Here is a 14261-nt window from a genome sequence, read left to right as displayed (position 1 = left end):
CATCAATGCAGTGTTCCAATCTTCTTATCATGGATTGAGTGGTATTCCTTATCGCATTGGCACTTATGGAAGCACATGCTCTGACAATTCCCTCTCGCATTTCTTCAGTTATAGTTGGAGTGTCTCTATAAACAATGTCTTTTACAAGTCCCCACAAGAAAAAAATCCAGAGGCGTCAAGTCTCGCAAACCAGCCAGCCACGACACATCTCTGCCGCATCCAATTCAATGATTTGGGAATTCTCTCTGCAATTCATTTCTAGCCATCAGCAAAAAATGTGCCGGACACCCATTGTGTTGATATCACATTCTGTTCGTTGGTCCTAAAAGTATTTCTTGTAAGAACAGATGTATGTTTCTTGCAGGAATGTGGTGCACCTCTACCATTGAGATTTCCTTCAATGAAATAGGGGCCTATAATTGTGTTCTCCAGAATCCTACACCCTACATTCACCGACCATGGTTTTTGGTGTGCAACTTGCCGCAGCCAACATGGATTTTCAGTTTCCCAATAATGTGTGTTATGCAAATTAACACATTCCATGGTTTGGTAATGTAGCCTCGTCAGTAAATAAAATCAAATTAATAAATGTGTCATTCCTCTGAAACAAGTTGAGCACATCAGCAGAATTCAATGTGACACATGCAATCTGTACCAGTTAATTCTTGGTGTAGACTGATATGGTAAGGATGATACTTATGACGATGCAGAACACGAACAACACTACTCTGGCTCATGCCAGATTCCCTTGCGATTTGATGCGAACTGCACTGAACCACCGATCCTGTCACAGCACCTCAGCAACGATGTCTGCTGCAGGGGAAAGAAAGGCAATCTTCAAACCAACAGGCTTCACAACAACCTAACCGTGTACCCAATTTCAACGGTCCGCCGCAGATCAGATTATAAGTTCTTTCCCAGTTACTTGAAAAATCGATAAAGAAAAACATTAAGCTGTAGCAGGTGCAACCTAGTAGATAAGGATAAACCAGCAAAATTCACCAGTCCCTGTTGTAGACAAGTTTTATCATAAAAAAATATTGACAGTTCAACAAAGTCAGTTTCTATATGTTCGTTGTGCGGTTTGACACTCCTTGATATCTTTGCCAGAATAAATTGAAATTCTCCTTGATTTTTCCTTAAATAATTAATTAATGTCACTAAAGACTCAATCCTGTTCTCATTCAATGAAATATTCCCCTTTAAAACTGATCCTCCCGACCACAATCGGCGATAAAGTTTTAAAACAGAATCCTAACACACTTCACAGTATTGATTATTTTAAAAATATCAATATGTGTCGACCTCTCACCAATAAAACTTCAAACCAGTCAACCATTGAAGATCGTCCACACTCTCGACAAAACCCTGCCAGAACCTCTTCAAGAAGTCTGAATTTTAATAAAACTTGCAAATCTCACTCGTAAGTAATATTTCCGATGCATGTCGTAACAACAGTCAACTGACTGTTCCAACTCAAAAGTTTTATTAACAGATAACCAATTGACATCCAATTACAAACTTTATCCTTCCACATTCAACATTGAACTCCTTTTCCTTTTCTAAAAAAAGAAAAGAAACATAAAACATATGTTTTAATAACGGTCAGCATGATGTTTCAATGGTTCTTCCAGCTGCCGGCCATAGACTACTCTGCCATAGTGGTTAGCTCTCGTCGTCCGGTGCGTCTAGAGTCCCCACTGGATCATCTTGCTGCCACGCTCGACATGAAAGAAAAGAAACAAAATCTTTTAAATAACAAGTCTCCACTTAACATACCTGGCGTCGCTCAAGCGGTAAAGAAACACGATGCTTCCTGATTAGACTTTTGAAACACCACAGAACTAACACAAATATCGTGAACTACAGTACCAAGCGTACAAATTACCATTTCGTTGTTAGAAACTTTCCTTTGCCGGATTTGTTTCAGATATGTTAAAAATCCAGTTGTTCTCAATTTATCAAACACATATTTAAATGTACGACATGTAAGGTGAGTATGTTGAGGATATCTTTCAGCTTTTAAGTCTCTAGCTCTCGCTGAATGTCGTTAGCATTCTCCGTAAATGAGAAGCTATCGACTTGTTCTTCGAAGGAATACGTCATTCGCATTCACTTGATTCAACGATACTAGTCTTACCGTTCCTATCACTGTTGTAGTGCAAAACCGTCGAATGGTGCTTACATGTCAGTGGCACATTGGGTGGATACGCTGTATTAAGCAAATATTTACTCATGATGAGATTGAATATTTAGTCATGATAAGATTGCAGCACTGCCTTGATATCAATGGTCGTCACTTTGAACATCTGTAAATGGACATTCATTCCACCTTTTTGACCTTCAAAAGCCTTACTGTTACACATCATTAGATTTGTATCTATAGCCGCTATCGGAAATTAGGAACAAACCATAGCATCCCATTTAAAAAAAATTGAGCTTCATATCTGACGCGACCCCACCTAGTAACAAAAAACCATCATATTATGGCCCTCTTTGTCCCATGCAACATTTGTCCCACAAACTTTTCAGCTGCTATCATACTTTCAGAGTTATTCTTGGTGGCAATAGTTAGTGACCCTGTATAACAGCATAGGTTTAATATTTCATACAAAAAATTAATTAAGCACTCATCTCTATTATTATTATTATTATTATTATTATTATTATTATTATTACTACTATTATTTCTTTCTCTTCTCAGACGTTATGTCTGGTCAAAAATGGAAAGTGACGCGGACCTTGATCAAGCGTGACTTCCTTTTAACTGTAATCCTGAACCCACTCCTAATGATCCAACTCCCCAAGACACTATCCAAATTGAACCCTGCCTGCAACAGTTCCGTCCTCCATCACAACGGGACCCACCTCCTCTTCCTCAAAATCATCCTCTCCAAACCTTCCAGGAATTTCTCACTTCCAGCCTTGCCTCTCAATCTTTCTTGAAAAACCTTAATCCTACTCCCAACATCACCACAGCCGAAGCCCAGGCTATCTGTGATCTGAAAGCTGACCGATCCATCATCCTTCTTCCGGCTGACAAGGGTTCCACGACCATGGTACTTGATCGTCGGGAGTATGTGGCTGAGGGACTGCGTCAGCTTTCAGACAACTCTACATACAAAGTTTGCCAAGGTAATCCCGTTCCTGATGTCCAGGTGGAGCTCCAAGGAATCCTCAGAACCTTAGGCCCCATACAAAACCTTTCACCTGACTCCATCAAACTCCTGACCCCACTGACACCTCGCACTCCTACCTTCTACCTACTTCCTAAAATTCACAAACCCAAACATCCTGGCCACCCCATTGTAGCTGGTTACCAAGCCGCCACAGAATGTATCTCTGCCTACGTATGTCAACACCTTCATCCCATTACATGCAGTCTCCCATCCTTCATCCAAGACACCAACCACTTTCTCGAACTCCTGGAATCCTTACCCCAGAAACCATCCTCGTAACCATTGATGCCACTTCCCTATAACAAATATCCCACACATCCAGGGCCTCGCTACAATGGAGCACTTCCTTTCACGCCGATCACCTGCCACCCTGCCTAAAACCTCTTTCCTCATCACCTTATCCAGCTTCATCCTGACCCACAAATTCTTCAGTTTTGAAGGCCAGACATACCAACAATTAAAGGGAACAGCCATGGGTACCAGGATGGCCCCTTCATATGCCAACCTATTTATGGGTCGCTTAGAGGAAGCCTTCTTGGTTACCCAAGCCTGCCAACCCAAAGTTTGGTACAGATTTATTGATGACATCTTCATGATCTGGACTCACAGTGAAGAACAACTCCAGAATTTCCTCTCCAACCTCAACTCCTTTGGTTCCATCAGATTCACCTGGTCCTACTCCAAATCCCATGCCACTTTCCTTGACGTTGACCTCCATCTGTCCAATGGCCAGCTTCACACATCAAACCCACCAACAAGCAACAGTACCTCCATTATGAGAGCTGCCACCCATTCCATATCAAACGGTCCCTTCCCTACAGCCTAGGCCTTCATGGCAAACGAATCTGCTCCAGTCCTGAATCCCTGGACCATTACACCAACAACCTGAAAACAGCTTTCGTATCCCGCAACTACCCTCCCGACCTGGTACAGAAGCAGACAACCAGAGCCACTTCCTCATCCCCTCAAACCCAGAACCTCTCACAGAAGAACCCCAAAAGTGCCCCACTTGTGACAGAATACTTCCCGGGACTGGATCAGACCTTGAATGTGGCTCTCCAGCAGGGATACGACTTCCTAAAATCCTGCCCCGAAATGAGATCCATCTTTCATGAAATGCTCCCCACTCCACCAAGAGTGTCTTTCCGCCGTCCACCTAACCTTCGTAACCTCTTGGTTCATCCCTATGAAATCCCCAAACCACCTTCCCTACCATCTGGCTCCTACCCTTGCAACCGCCCCCGGTGTAAAACCTGTCCTATGCACCCTCCCACCACCACCTACTCCAGTCCTGTAACCCGGAAGGTGTACACGATCAAAGGGAGAGCCACGTGGGAAAGCACCCACGTGATTTACCAACTGACCTGCCTGCACTGTGACGCTTTCTATGTGGGAATGACGCAGCAAACTGTCCATTCGCATGAATGGACACAGGCAGACAGTGTTTGTTGGTAATGAGGATCACCCTGTGGCTAAACATGCCTTGGTGCACGGCCAGCACATCTTGGCACAGTGTTACACCGTCCGGGTTATCTGGATACTTCCCACTAACACCAACCTATCCGAACTCCGGAGATAGGAACTCGCCCTTCAGTATATCCTCTCTTCTCGATATCCGCCAGGCCTCAACCTCCGCTAATTTCAAGTTGCCACTGCTCATACCTCACCTGTCTTTCAACAACTTCTTTGCCTCTGTACTTCCGCCTCGACTGACATCTCTGCCCTTACTCTTTGCCTTTAAATATGTCTGTGTGTGTGTGTGTGTGTGTGTGTGTGTGTGTGTGTGTGTGTGTGTGTGTGTGTGTGTGTGTGGAGGGGGGGGGGGGGGGGCGCGTGCGTACACCTGTCCTTTTTTCCCCCTAAGGGAAGTCTTTCTGCTCCCGGGATTGGAATGACTCCTTACCCTCTCCCTTAAAACCCACATCCTTTCGTCTTTCTCTCTCCTTCCTGAAGAAGCAACCATCGGTTGCGAAAGCTAGTAATTGTGTGTGTGTGTGTGTTTTGTTCATTGTGCCTGTCTGCCGGCGCTTTCCCGCTTGGTAAGTCTTGGAATCTTTGTTTTAATATATTTTTCCCATGTGGAAGTTTCTTTCTATTTTATTTACATTGCATTTAGGAACTTTCGGCTAATTGAACATGTATCGATAATTACAGATTTCTGTAGTTGTATATATATACGCTTCGATGTAGCTGTATTGCGTTGATGTACTGGTGGATACTGTGTGCTATGACTCCTGTAGTTGATAGTATAATTGGTATGATGTCAACTTGACTTCCTCAGCCAGTTGGATGTATTTTTCAATTTTTCCTCCTGTTTTCTTCTGTATATTTGTTGTATTGGGTATGGATATTTCGATTAGTTGTGTTAATTTCTTCTTTTTATTGGTGAGTGTGATGTCAGGTTTCTTATGTGGTGTTGTTTTATCTGTTATAATGGTTCTGTTCCAGTATAATTTGTATTCATCATTATCCAGTACATTTTGTGGTGCATATTTGTATGTGGGAACCTGTTGTTTTATAAGTTTGTGTTGTAAGGTAAGCTGCTGATGTATTATTTTTGCTACATTGTCATGTCTTCTGGGGTTTTCTGTATTTGCTAGTATTGTACATCCTCTTGTGATGTAATCTACTGTTTCTATTTGTTTGCATTTATCTGTTGTGGTATTGGGATCTTTAATAATATGCTTGCTGTAATATCTGGTGTTTATTGTTTGATCCTGTATTGCAATCATGAATCCTTCTGTCTCACTGTATATGTTGCCTTTTCTTAGCCATGTGTTGGATGCATCTTCTTCGACGTGTGGCTGTGTTAGATGATACTGGTGCTTGCCATGTAGTGTTTTCTTTTTCCAATTATTATTATTATTATTATTACTACTACTATTATTTAAATTTTATGGCTTTCATTGGACCACTCCAGCCAACTTTATACAAAGAATTTTTCAGTTTCCTGTCAGCCCAGTACTTCTTCATTCTCTCAGATCTTGTCCTTCTTTCTTCATCGGAAATCACCCTTCGTATTGTCTGTTTGTTGATTCTCATTTGCAGTCTGGTTTGTTTGTCTGTGAGTTTCCTGATTTTGTCAGTTTTGTTTCTTAGGTCTTCCAGTGTAATCTGTAGCTCATCCATATCTTTCTTGATTTCTGTACTCCACTTAATGTTGCACTTAACTATTCCACAATGTTTCTATTATTCTCCTGATGATTCTGTTCTCTGATGTTCTGATTAGATGTCCCAAAAATGAAATGTGTTTCTTCCTGATTGTGCTCATTACCGGTTCTGTTTCCTTGTAGACTGTTTCATTTGTAGCTGCTCTCCAGTGTCCATCTTTCTGGTATGATTTATTGATGCACATTCTGATGATTATTCTCTCAGTTCTGAGTATTTTGTCTATTTGTACCGTGTCAGTTGTTTTGAAGATGGTTTCACTTGCGTAATTTCTGGTTGAGCGGCTGTTTTGTGATGTTTTCATTTTGTTGCTATTGAAAGGCTCTTTTTGCTGTAGGTGTTCTTGGTGATATATTGTGCTCTAGTCAATTTGTTTATTCTGTTATGCCATGTTGGCTCTTCATTGAGGTTCTATGTTATGATGTCTCCCAGATATTTAAATTTATCTACAATTTTGATTTCTTGGTTTCCTATGGCAGTTTTCTTTATGTATGGTGGGTCAGTTAACATGATGACTGCTTTTTCAAAGGATATTCCAAGACCAATTTTCTGTGCTATTTCCTGTAGTGAGATAACTTGTTTGGTTTCCTGAATACTGTTGGACAGGACAGCAAGTTCATCAGCAAACTCTAGACTTTGAGTCTTCTTATTTGGATGTTCTTTGGGTTAGTCTTGAACCATTCCCTCATTATGTATTCTAAAGCTCAGTTGAACAGCAGGGGTGCCAAGCAATCTCCTTGTCTTAAACCTGTTTTTTTATGACGAATGGCTCAGAGAATTCCTCCCCCCCCCCCCCCCCCCCTGAACTTTACATTTGAAACAGTGTTGGTTGAGGTGAGTTCTATCAATTTGATTAATTTTGTATGGAGCCCGAAATTTCATAAGCTTTTTAACATTGTAGGTCTATGGATACAGTATTATGCTTTTTTAAAGTCCACAAAGGTTGTTACAAGAGGTATATTTTGTTTCTTGTAATATGCTATGGCTAATTATAAAGTGATGATCTGTTCTGCACAGCTTCTCCAAGGTCTGAAGCCTCCTTGGTTTTCACCTAATTCTTCCTCTAGTTGTTCTTTGATCCTCTTGTATAGGATTCTGGAGAAAATCTTGTATGTGCAGTCTGAGAGAGAGAGAGAGAGAGAGAGAGAGAGAGAGCGACCGACCGACCGACCGACCGACCGACCGACCGACCGACCGACCTCTGTAATTACTTGGGTTGCTTTTATCTCCTTTTTTGTGGAGTGGGTGGATTATGGCTGTGGTCCAACGTTCAGGGAACTTTTCTGTTATCCAGATTTTTGTTAGGGCTATGTGTAAGGATGTTCAAAATAATATCACTGACATATTTCCACATTTCTGCAGAAACTTGGTCTTCTCCGCATGCCTTATAATTTTTCATCTCTCTGAGTGCCGTTTCCACCTCTTGGATTGTTGGAGAATTTATGAGATCAGGTGGAGTCTTGATGGGTGTATCTGTATTAATTGCTAAAAGTACCTGGGGTTTTTCACAATTCAAAAGTTTACTAAATGCTTTTGCCATGATTTCGGCAGTTTCCTTGTCATTATGTGCCATTTTTCCATCTTTCCTTTTCAGCATTAATGTGGGAGGGGCAAATTTTTGTAATTGTGTTCCAAACATTTTATAAAAGTATCTGGAATTGATTTTGTGGTAATTTTCTTCTATTGAGTCGATTAGATCTTTCTGAGATTGTCTCTTGGTTTGCCTGATAATTTGTGTGAACTTTTTCCTGATATTTTTGAGGTTGGTTGCATTTTCTTCTGTTTTGTGTGTTTGAAATTTTAACCATGCATGATGTCTTTCTTCATGAATTTTGTCACATTCTGAGTTCCACCAGACATGCCTTTTACATGGGTTCAATGGGACAAAATTTTCTGCTTGTTGCCTGAGAATTTGAACCAGTTCTTCTAAATTATCTGTCAGTTTTATGTTTTGTGTGACTTCTCTATATTTATCATTTCTAAATAATTGTTGGGGATCGAAGTTCCTCTTTCGTTTATTGCACTTTGGTTTCTTTTTTAGTGGTGTGAACTTAATTTTGAATTTGAAAATGTAATGATCTGAACCTGTAACTACCATTCTTAATTTTTACCTTTTTCTGTTTTCCTGTGGAATGTATCTTACTTAATTTCTGACTCTTCACACGGTATTACACAGGGCATATAAAACACGGGAGATCCGGGAATTTTTAGAAGTCCAGGAATTTTTCATTGTTTTAGTTTTTAGTTAGCAAGTTTTTTTTATTTTGACTGCTAAGAACATATATCTAACAAAGGATATACTACAGAATAATACTGCAGCAATAAAATAAACGAAAGTAAAAATTGAGTTGCTGAAGCGAAGTGTGTGGTATCACCGCTTACAGTCAATAACGTGCGGTGAACCGGCTTTATTGCCGTGCCCACGTACTATGTTCAAGGGAAAGGCTTAGTGACGGAATGACTAGAGCAGTTTTGGTCGTGACACATTTATTCTTCGGAAGTCTTACACTACGTTACAAATGCAATGCATCATTAACGTGTCCATACAGGCATGTTGCCCTAGTGGTACAGCTCGATCACAGAGGGTATACACTCCAGTGATGAGTTGTGGCGCGACCACGTGGACTGAGCGAAACAAAGGCTGTGTCGTCAAATGTCCAGCTCCTGGTGCGAGGGGATGTCCACGGAAGGGAGGAAGTCACTGTCAAACAGAAGGGTGCACTCCGTGAAACGATTGACTGTGTTTCAGACTGCGCGTACTCGTTTGCCGGGGAGTCGCGTTGACTCAACACAGGTGGTCTGCGACAGCGAAGTTTGTGGAGCGGAGACGTGTGTCGTGTTGCATTGACCAGCTTGCACGGTCTACCTGCTTTGTTCCGTGCATCCGGTGCATGCACTGTTGCCAAAATTTGGTGTAACTGCACTTGTGAATGCCAGGCGTCACTTACTTGTGTTGGCTGTGCCGTAGTTCAGCCCATCGCGCGTTTGAACGGTGTGGCCGCAACCTAGATCCCCCCTTGGAGAGTAGAGCTCTGTAGCTGCTAAAACGTGGGTATCTTTCTGTGGCGCACGTGTTTTAAGTTCGTGCACTTTGTGATGACAATGCGGCAACATTGGCAGGGGTCGGTCAGCGTTGGAAGGGTGGCGGCCCATGACGTCAGTGCGCCGGACTGACGAGCATGCGGTCAGTGGGCGTGTCCTCGCGTGGTTGGCTAGTGACAGTGGCGTGAAGCACTGGCTACAACTGTCCATTGCATGCGCGCGGCGAAGGCAATGACATCTTGATAATAACGCTGAGCATCCACAAAAGCTACAGGAAAAGTTTACCATTTACATTATTCAGAGTGGCAAGTCCAAGTGTTCATACGTTACAACGTTCCACAAGTTCACCAAATGACTCAGTCACGGGAACACAGTACAGCATTCGAACTGACCTCAACGCTCGAGACAATGGAGGTCCAGAGAATATGCGTAAGTGTGAATGCGGGTCCGGGAGCCGCCGACGGACAAACTGGGCGGTGTGGAGTGTGATGTCCGGAGCTCTACAGCGATGCGAATACGTTAAACTGACACGGATGCCGAACCGGCCTCAATGCGGCGGAGGCAGAGGGATGCGAACGCGGGTCCAGGAGCCGTGACGGACACGGGAGGCATTTTCCGGGGCTCGACTGGAGTTACCGGCCAAGGTCGCAGGCAGTTGGAGCCGGATCTCTACATTGGACGGCAGCTTGTGGATGCCGGCTTCTGACGGCGTACGTCGGCTTGGGCGCATGTTTGCTGTTTTGGGTGGCACAGCATGTTGGTGACGCAGCATGGCCGTTTGAATCGGATGCGGCAGACAGTGCGCATGATGTCCGCTGGCAGCTGTGGTGGGGATGATCGGTGCACCTGTGGTGGGCGCATTCTGGGCGGCCATGTCAGCTGCCTGGGTGGGGTATGGGAGGTGCATGTGGTGATGCGATGACAGCAGGCTGCAGCTGTGCATCACCAGCGGCTACGGGTGTGCGCTCCGTCTGATTGCTGCCAGAGGCAGTGTCGTCAGTAACCAGATCTTCTGCTGGATCGAAGAAATGTGTGGCTGCTGGAGCGGGCAAGATGTAAGCTGGCTTGATGTGGTCGATTGACACAACAGACAGCTTCCCGTTGCAGTCGATAACCAGCGTTTTGTCTCCTCTGGCGATCATGCAATGTGTTCTGCTGTAGGGCGGCCGGAGAGATGGCTGTAGTGTGTCCGTATGCAGCATGGCGTGCGTGCAGTGCTGCAGGTCAGCGTGCACAAATACCTTCCCAGTGCCGTGCCACGTCAGTGCGTGCGCTCGGAAGCCGGCCATGTGAGTGCGCAGACATTTTGCCAGAGTGGGTGCTGTGGCATCGTGTGGGAGTGGTACTTCTTCAACGAAATCGCCCGAGATTGTCAGAGTCTTTCCGTACACAAGGTCGGCAGTTGACGCATCGATCTCCTCCTTCGGCATTACTCGCAGGCCGAGCAGCACCAGTGGGACTGCCTCTGGCCACGAGGTGTCGTGGCAAGTTAGGGTGGCTTTCAGAGTCCTGTGGTACCGTTCAACCATGCCATTTGATGCCGGATGGTAGCTTGTTGTCCTGTGTAACTGGATGCCACACAGTCTGGCGACATGTGTGAACAATGCGCAGTTGAACTGGCGGCCACGGTCAATTGTCACGTGACTGGGACATCCAAAGTGGGCCACCCAGATGCCGACGAATGCGGTGACGACGGTCTCGGTGGTGATGTCTGCGACGGGCGTTGCTTCCAGCCAGAGAGTGAAGCGGTCCATCATAGTCAGCAGATGCCGCTTGCCGTGAGAGAATGGAAGCGGGCCAATGAGGTCCATGTACACATGTGCAAAATGGCGTCTCGCATCAAGGAAGGTGCTCATGGGTGCGTGGGTGTGCTTCCTGACTTTTGGCGCGCTGACATGCCGTGCAAGTGCGCGCCCATTTGTGGCAGTCCTTCCAAAGCCCGGGCCATATGAAACGCACAGCCACGAGTGTCACAGTGGTGTTGGTGCCAGGGTGTGACAGTCCGTGGACGCAGTCGAAGCCACTGTGCCGGAATTTCTCCAGAAGGAACGGTTGGTGCGTGCCGGTTGAGATGTCACACCAAGTCTTCCGTGCAGAGCCGGGGACAGGCACCATCTCCAGTTGCAGGCCGCTGGAAGTGTCGTGATGGAAGCTGTGCAGTTCTTCATCAGTCTGCTGTACTTGGGTGACGTCCTCAAAGTTCACAGGGGGTGAGATAACGGCACACACTTGGGGCAAACAATCGGTAATGATATTGTCTATCCCCGAAATGTATCAGATGTCTGTCGTGAATTGCAACACGTACTCCAATTGCTGGAGTTGGCGCGGTGAACACTTAGTGTGGTTGTTGTGGAACGTGTGGGTAATCGGTTTGTGGTCGGTGAAAATTACGAATTGTCAGGCTTCTACGGATGGTCGGAAGTATTTCACTGTCGCATTCAAGGCAAGCAACTCTCGGTCATAAGTGCATTGCGATTCGGACAGCTTTTAAAAGAAAAAACCGAGAGGCTGCCAGCTCCCGCCGACGCACTGTTGTAGCGCCGCACCGATGGCAGCCTGGCTGGCGTCCACGACTACAGCCAAGTCCACGTCATGTACTGGGTGGTGAGCAGCATAGATTCTGCTATATTTCGTTTTGAGTCTGTGAAGCTCTGCCCCATTGTGCCTGTCCAATTCACAGGGATCTTTCCTTTGAGATAGAGCCGTATAACACCTTAGTCAATGGCTCTTGCACAGCAGCAGCATTGGGCAGGTGTTGACGATAGAAGTTTAACATGCTGAGGTAACAGTGTAATACTTTGTGTGTCTGTGGACGCGGCATGTTCAGTATTGCTTGCACTTTCTCCGGTAATGGCGTTGATCCGGTAGGGGTAATTAAGTAGCCAAGGAACTCGATTTCCGTCACACCGATTTTGCATTTCGCTGGATTAATAACGATGCCGGCTTCACTCAGGCGATGAAAAACGGTCATTAGGTGGCAGCGGTGGAGCTCGGACAACTTGGAATACACCAGGACGTCGTCGAGGTACGCGAAACAAAATGGCAAATCTCGCAAGATGCTGTCCAGGAACTGCTGCCAAGTCTGAGCAGCATTCTGAAGACCGAAAGTCATAAACAGGCTTTCGAAAAGTCCAAAGGGCGTTACAATAGCTGTTTTTTTAATGTCTTTGGGCGCCACCGGAATTTGAAAGTCTTGCAGGTGTGGGACTGGGTATTGGTCCGGCACCGTTCGCAAATTAAGCGTGTGATAGTCTCCACATGGGCGCCACGAATTGTCTTTTTTGTGTACTAAGTGTAACACCGATGACCATGGGCAGCTCGATGGTCAAATGATGCCTTGCCGCAGCATGGCCTCAAATTCTGTCTTTGCTGCTGCAAGTCTATCGGGCACGAGTAGATGTGGGCGACACAATGTGGGGGATCCGGGTGTTGTTATGTGGTGCACCGGCGAATGTTTAATGTCTCTCGGTGCGCCGTCTGGGCAAGTGAGATCGGAGAATTTTTCAAGGATGTCAGCGTAAGGTCCAGGGCACTTCACGGGTTTAACACTGTAGAATGCGGTGTGCCGGCGCTGTCCCACTATCTTTAAATTTGTTGTGGTGTCGATGAGCTGGCCATTTGAGATGTCGGCTAGCAGCCCGTAGTGGCCGAGAATGTGCGGTGTAGAGCTAGATCTAAATTGCGGCTGAGTGTGCTGTATGTTTTAATAGCTGAACTGTTTGCCGCTGTGAGGGAGAGTGCCTCGACCCGCCTGCATTCTCTTTACATAGAACGGGGAATACGAAAGGTCCAAACCCGTGTTGACAAGGTACCTCACGCCTGCACCCCATTCTGCGACAAACAGACGCTTCGATATCGCTCTGCAGAAGGGTGCGTCTAGGCCAGGTTGCAGCTGGCGTTTGGGTGCGAGCAAGGGGTGAGACACCTGGTTGCTTCGTTGCCGAAACGGGTGTGGTACCAGCAGCAACCGCTTTGTGCCTGCTCTGACGTCTCCAGGGTACCGTTGGAGCAGCTGTTGCTGCGATGCCAGCTGCACCGCCTGTAGCCTGCTGCAGTGCGTGCTGCCCTCTTGCTGCAAGCGCGCCAACCAGTCGACTTGCGTGGAGAGAGCTCCCACCTGTGCGGTCAAGTTTTGCACTAGCTGGTGTAGGTTGGCTTCCGATGTGGCTGCGGGAGGTGCGTGCCACCACGGATGTGGGGAGACAGTGTTGCAAGCTGCCACGGCCACGGTGCTAGGCGCCATTGTCAGCGCATCATGCACCTGGTCGGTCAAGTTAGCGACGGCGTCCAGCTGCATCTCTGTGCTGCTATCACTGCCTGCACCTGAGCTGGGAGACTGGACACACAGGTAGTGCATAACAGAGAATCTGGCACTAGGTCGGACTGCGCAAGGCTCCGCAAGTGGTGCAGGAACTGTGAGGGCCTCCGGTTGCTGCATTCCTCTTGCCGCAACAGTTGGTGCACTCGTTGTTCATTGGACGATGAGATCTGCTGGATCTGCTGCTCCTTCAGTCGTTTGTAGGATGACTGCGTCGGCGGGGCAGTGATTATATCCCGAATTGTGGCCTCGTAGTTCTCTTCGAGCTAGCTTACTACGTGTCCAAATATTGCCAGGTCACAGGTTATGTGGTTGCTCATAAAGACCGCCTCCACTTGGCTGAACCACATTACAGGGTCGCGGGGCCAAAAGGGGGGCAGCCTGATCAACACTAGTCCAGTGTTTGTGGGTGCTCCAGCGATTGTAGACGGCGCCAGTATGGTGTGGATTTGCGAGTCAAAATTGTCCTGAGCTGTCTGTGGCTGTGCAGTGTCTGCGCATGTAGCCCGTGATTGTAGCTCACTCTCCAGTCACTTGTTGCGTGCGAGCAGGTC

This window comes from Schistocerca gregaria, chromosome 4 (assembly GCF_023897955.1).
Source record: "Schistocerca gregaria isolate iqSchGreg1 chromosome 4, iqSchGreg1.2, whole genome shotgun sequence".
NCBI classification, from domain to species: domain Eukaryota; kingdom Metazoa; phylum Arthropoda; class Insecta; order Orthoptera; family Acrididae; genus Schistocerca; species Schistocerca gregaria.
Note: the sequence above shows the minus strand (reverse complement) of the source record.